Below are 6195 nucleotides of genomic sequence, written 5' to 3'. Positions count from 1 at the left end.
CACCAGCTGTCAAGGAACCACCACCTTTCGGCGATGTCAAGACACTTTTCCTGCAAAATTAAATTAGAGTGGAAGGTCCCCAATCTTCATTGGGTCCTGGATAGTGAGTACAGTCATTGTTGCACTTAGGCAACCATTGAAATACTCCTTTAGGAACTAAAATTCTCCTAAATTTGCATTTTTCAATGGTATGTCCCTTTTTGCAACAATAATGACAGGTAATATGATGAGAATATGGAGTTTTGCTAGTTGATACTTTTGGTACAAAAGTGTATTTACTATATAAAGGAGTATACGATCTTTTGAACTTGTTTGGATCAACCGCAAAAGTCACTTTTGGTTGTAGAGCCTTGTCTAACTTGGCTTTTAGATCTCTTACTTCTTTTTGCCAAATGTGACATGTCTCACAACCAAACCATGATGTAGGATCTATTTCAACTTTATCCTTTTGAATGTCTAGCATAGATTGCTTTAAAGCTTCCATATCCTTTTCGGTTTTCTCAACTTTTGATTCAAGATATGAAAATATTTTCTTATTTGAGGCCAAAAGTTTGAAAGCTTTAATTGCATCTCTATGTAATTCTTCAAAAGCAAGTTTTAGTTGAGAATGAGATACCTTATCTACGAGTTCAGGTTTAAGATGACTTACAGCTTTCTTTTTCTTGTGTTGATGAGCCAAGAAACATAGGTTTGCTGATTCTTCTTCATCGCTTGATGAGCTTTCACTAGATGAATCACTTTCCCATGCTATGTAGGCTCTTTTAGATTTGTTATGACCTTTGCTTTGGTTCTTCTCCTTTTCTTTCTTAAGGTATGGACAATCCGGTTTGTAATGACCGGCTTTCCCACAATTGAAGCAAAGACCTTTGATTTTTCCCTTGTTGTCGTCATCTTGTTTGAACATGTTTGATTGCTTTCTATAGTTGATCAAGCCTTTGTCAGAATGTTTTGCTCCATTTTTCTTTAGATATTTGTTGTATCTTCGCACAAACAGTCCCATTTCCTCATCATCGGAGTCTTCGTCATCACTTGTGTCACTATCTTTTGGCTCTCGTTTTCAGGTCTTGGAGCTCGAAGCTTTTAGAGCTATTGACTTCTTCTCTACCTCTTTCTCCATGTTCTTTTCTTTCTTTGTCCTTTTCTCATGCATGTCAAGGCATTTAAGGTGTTGTTCATGTTCCTCTAGTTTACCAAATAGAGTTGTGATGTCTAAAGTGTTTAGATCATTTGCTTCCTTTATTGCTGTAACTTTGGGTTGCCATTCCCTGTTCAAACATCTTAAGATTTTGTTAGTAGCAACTGCATTGGAAACAGGTCTATCAAGAGAATTTAACCGATTTTTCAGATGAACGAATCTCTTCTGCATGTTTTCGATGGATTCACCATCTTCCATGTGGAAGAGTTCGAACTCTTGAGTTAACGTATTGATCCTAGCTAGTTTGACATCATCCGTTCCCTCGTGGGCAACTTGCAATGTGTCCCACATAGCTTTAGCTGATCTACAATGGGAAACGCGATAGTATTCATCAACTCCTAGAGCTGAGATTAGAATGTTTCTCGCTTTCCAATCGTATGCATATCTCTTTTCATCTTCAGCATCCCAAGTATTTTCTGGTTTTGGAACAACTGCACCAGCTGCATTTGTCATGGTGATCTGAAAGGGACCATTGACAATAGCTGTCCAGATGTTCCTATCAATTGCATTGATGTGGACACACATACAATCCTTCCAATAGCCATAGTTTTCACCGTTGAAAACTGGAGCTCTATTGTGAGCCCCTTTAGGTCCGGAAGCCATCTTTCCAATAAGTGTTTCACATAGCACGGAATAAACCAGAGCTCTTGATGCCACTTGTTAGACGCTGGCCTTAGGATCTAGAGGGGGGGTGAATAGATCGTTCACAGTTTTACGGAGTTAAACGACTTTTCAGCGGAAGTGATTCTGAATCGACTCGCGTCTATTCCGAACCACTATCGAAACGATTATATATGTGTTTAAAAACCAGTCAAAGACTTGAGGTAAGTGATAAGAGTATACGTTGCAGAATCAAAGCGTTGCTCTTATTGAAAATCAGATTAACTTCTTGTATGATGGACAATGTTTGCAATGCAGTAAGATTGATAGAAACAAATATACAAACACTTGGTGATAATGATCAAATTGAAGGTGATTCAATGTGTGGTGGATTGTGATGTTTATGTAAGTTCTTAATTCACAATCTTAACACTCGAATCGTTGATCAATTTGCTATTATAACCAAATATGAACAGAATGTAAATGAAAAAGTAAAAGCGACAAGAACACGATATTTATTTAGGCAGTTCGTCGATCGTCCTCGCTACGACTACGTCTGCCCCCAATTCCAAACTGAAATTGGGTAATCTTTCATTAATGTTGAAAGTAGTATATACAAAGAAGATAACAAAGCGATAAACGATAAACCAATTATGTCGATCCTTTGAATCTTCTTCCCCCTTAATCTTGAGCAAGATCAAGGTTATCCAAGAGCTTCACTTTGATTCCCTTCTGCAGTGTCTTGATTCCTTGAACTCCCCGTTCCTCAATCGTTACACTCAGCCGAATCCTCAATGAACGCCTCTTGATAAAAACCCCCAAGAACCACCCGTCGTGGAGGACAAAACCCGCAGATTTTATTCACCAACAAACCCCACAAACCTTCACCCACTAGGAATCTTCAATTCCGTTCCATGGACGTTATCGAACTCATCACTAACCCGCAACGCAAGAATGATTATGTGTAATTGTGTTGGAGATGATGAAGAACGAAGATGAGAAGCGTTTATGTATCTTTCAGTCGTTGGTGTTGTTTTGAATAATGAGCCTTGGACAATATATATGATAGCTTAACAGTTGGAGATGAGAGAAACAGAATTTTTGGCATTCTTGATCAGTTAGGTCGACCTCTTGTAGTGCTTAGGTCGACCTAGCAGAGCTTGCAGAATTTTGCTCCCAGTTAGGTCGACCTGTTTAAGGAGTAGGTCGACCAGAATCTTCTTCAAATGCATTCTGGGGACATTTTCTCAGATTAGGTCGACCTAGTTGTTGTGTAGGTCGACCTAGCAGACTGGTATGTAAATTTCATCAATTTAGGTCGACCTAGATGATGTGTGAGTCGACCTAGCAGAAGTATATGGATTTTTCTCCATTTTAGGTCGACCTGGGTTGAAGGTAGGTCGACCTAACTGCTGGTTTTCTGCATTCTTCTTGATCTGCTTGTGTTGAGTCGACCTATAAGTATAATAGATCAACCTGTACTATCATGAGTGATCAATGCTTGCTTTTCTTTGAGTTTTCTGCTTCCGCCTTGTTGTTTGAATGCTTATTTGAGTTTGCCATAAATCAAAAACATCTTTGAGTGTAATCTTGGATTCACACAAATCTCCTCAAGCCACGGTGCCGATACTTGGTATCCTCAATCCCCAAAAGAAGTCTCATGTTCTCTCCCCAATGTGGATCAGATACAATGTCTTTCTTCGTCAGAATCGTTGTCTCCGAGGTTATTTCCCGTGTGCTGCGTGCAAATTAGAGTGCGAATGAGGGTGGGCATTCAACCCATCTCATTTTTCAACCGTTTGAACAACCATACTTGGTGTGTGGCAATTCGAACGATTGCCGCTCTTGAAGAGTTACACCCCGCCTTTTGGCCTGAGGGATTAATGTAATTCTTATGCTTCGTAAGCATCGATATTCCCGTAATCCCCAGTGGTTACTATCGCCTTCTTGTCGAGTCTAGTCGTCTCTAGTCTTGTGATGGTTATTTCCCGTATGTTACGTGCAAATTAGAGTGCGAATGAGGGTGGGCATTCAACCCATCTCATTTTTCAATCGTTTGAATAACCATACTTGGTGTGTGGTAATTCGAACGATTGCCACTCTTGAAGAGTTACACCCCGCCTTTGGCCTGAGGGATTAATGTAATTCTTATGCTTCGCAAGCATCAACATCTTCGTGATTATGTCTTTTGATCGTGTCTAGTCGTCACTAGTCTCCATGGTCCCTTCCCCTCGTACGGGAAAACTTTTAGATCCAACCCCCGTGTTGCGTATCCTTTGCCTTCCGTTCTGGCAAACCATTTCAAAACTAATCCCCAACCTCAGTGTTGATATTAATTCTTTCTTCCCTTGACCTCAGTGTCGATACCTTTCTTTTCCAACCTCAGTGTTGATGTATATCCTCTCCTTGTCCAACCTCAGTGTTGATGCCTATCATTCCTTCGCCGACCTCTGCGTCGATGCCAATCGTCATTCACACCCTCAGTGTTGATGTTTATCTTTTCTCGTCACAACCTCAGTGTTGATGTCCTCGACCTCAGTGTCGACGCCTTCCCTCTCACAACCTCAGTGTTGATATGCTCCAACTTCAGCGTTGATGTCCTCCAACCCCAGTGTTGATGTTTATCCTTTCTTTCAATTCTTGTGGATCGTAGGTCCGTTGACCTTATCCTCATCTTTTTCATTTCTTGTGGATCGTAGGTCCGTTGACCTTATCCTCATCCTTTCAATTCTTGTGGATCGTAGGTTCGTTGACCTTATCCTCATCTTTTTCTTGTGGATCGTAGGTCCGTTGACCTTATCCTCATCTTTGCCAATTCCTGTGGATCGTAGGTCCGTTGACCTTATCCTCATCTTTTTCATTTCTTGTGGATCGTAGGTCCGTTGACCTTATCCTCATATTTTTCTTGTGGATCGTAGGTCCGTTGACCTTATCCTCATCTTTGCCAATTCCTGTGGATCGTAGGTCCGTTGACCTTATCCTCATCTTTTTCATTTCTTGTGGATCGTAGGTCCGTTGACCTTATCCTCATCCTTTCAATTCTTGTGGATCGTAGGTCCGTTGACCTTATCCTCATCTTTTTCTTGTGGATCGTAGGTCCGTTGACCTTATCCTCATCTTTGCCAATTCCTGTGGATCGTAGGTCCGTTGACCTTATCCTCATCTTTTTCATTTCTTGTGGATCGTATGTCCGTTGACCTTATCCTCATCTTTGCCAATTCCTGTGGATCGTAGGTCCGTTGACCTTATCCTCATCTTTGCCAATTCCTGTGGATCGTAGGTCTGTTGACCTTATCCTCATATTTTTCATTCCTGTGGATCGTAGGTCCGTTGACCTTATCCTTATCTTTTTTCAATTCTTGTGGATCGTAGGTCCGTTGACCTTATCCTCATCTTTTTCATTCTTGTGGATCGTAGGTCCGTTGACCTTATCCTCATCTTTTTCAATTCTTGTGGGTCGTAGGTCCGTTGATCTTACCCTAGTTTCTAGTCATTTATCCTTGTTTTCTTTTTGGGTCAGTAGATCCCATCTTTCCATCGGACCCATACTTTCAAATCATAGTTTCATACAACAATCATTTCCATCGAGAACCTTGTATTGGCACTTTGGCTACGTTACAAGCTATCTCCATTCAACCATTATTCACCATAAACTTTCCCATCAGAAAAAGAAAAACAAAATTCTCTTTCCCCAACAGATATTAAAACAAAAATAAAAATAACACTTACACCATCTTTTCAGGACAAATTTATGGTCTTGGTATTTAATCTTCTTCTACCTCGAATATTCGAAAGGCTAACGCCAATCTCACCTTCAGGTTTAAGATGATTAAATAGGGGCAGCTGTCATACCCCAAATTTGTCCTACCCTTTAATTTCCAACTGGCTTAGACTTTTGCATCTCATTTGCATATATCCATTAGGGCATTAACATAACTCATGCATCATTAATATCTAAAAGCATGTGATCAAAGGTTATAAAGCAAGCTGAGTTCCACTTGGATCTCGGTACAAGGCATTTAGTCATCATGAACTCCATTGAACTCAGGGCTTCTCAAGAGATCAAATATTTAGGTGGTTCATCAAGGATTCAGATAAATTTGCTTGAAATTAATACTTTGATTCTTTCTCAAATAAATAAAGTTGTGAAGTTGTCTCTCAAATAAAGGAATTAGAAGTTTTGGGTATGTGCTCATTGAGGCCCATTAACTGGAGATGGAATTTAAGTTCTATTCTTTCGGTTACTTGGTGCGTGTCATGCAAGTTTGATATGGATTAGAAGATTGAATTGAAGCCAATGTTCCTTTGAGAAGTGAAGTCGAATTCGGATTCATTAGCACTTTAAAGTCGAATTTGTGTTTACATTTGTTAAATGAATCAAAGTTCTCAAGCATACAAGG

This window comes from Vicia villosa, unplaced genomic scaffold (assembly GCF_029867415.1).
Source record: "Vicia villosa cultivar HV-30 ecotype Madison, WI unplaced genomic scaffold, Vvil1.0 ctg.000015F_1_1_5, whole genome shotgun sequence".
In the NCBI taxonomy this organism is placed as follows: domain Eukaryota; kingdom Viridiplantae; phylum Streptophyta; class Magnoliopsida; order Fabales; family Fabaceae; genus Vicia; species Vicia villosa.
Note: the sequence above shows the minus strand (reverse complement) of the source record.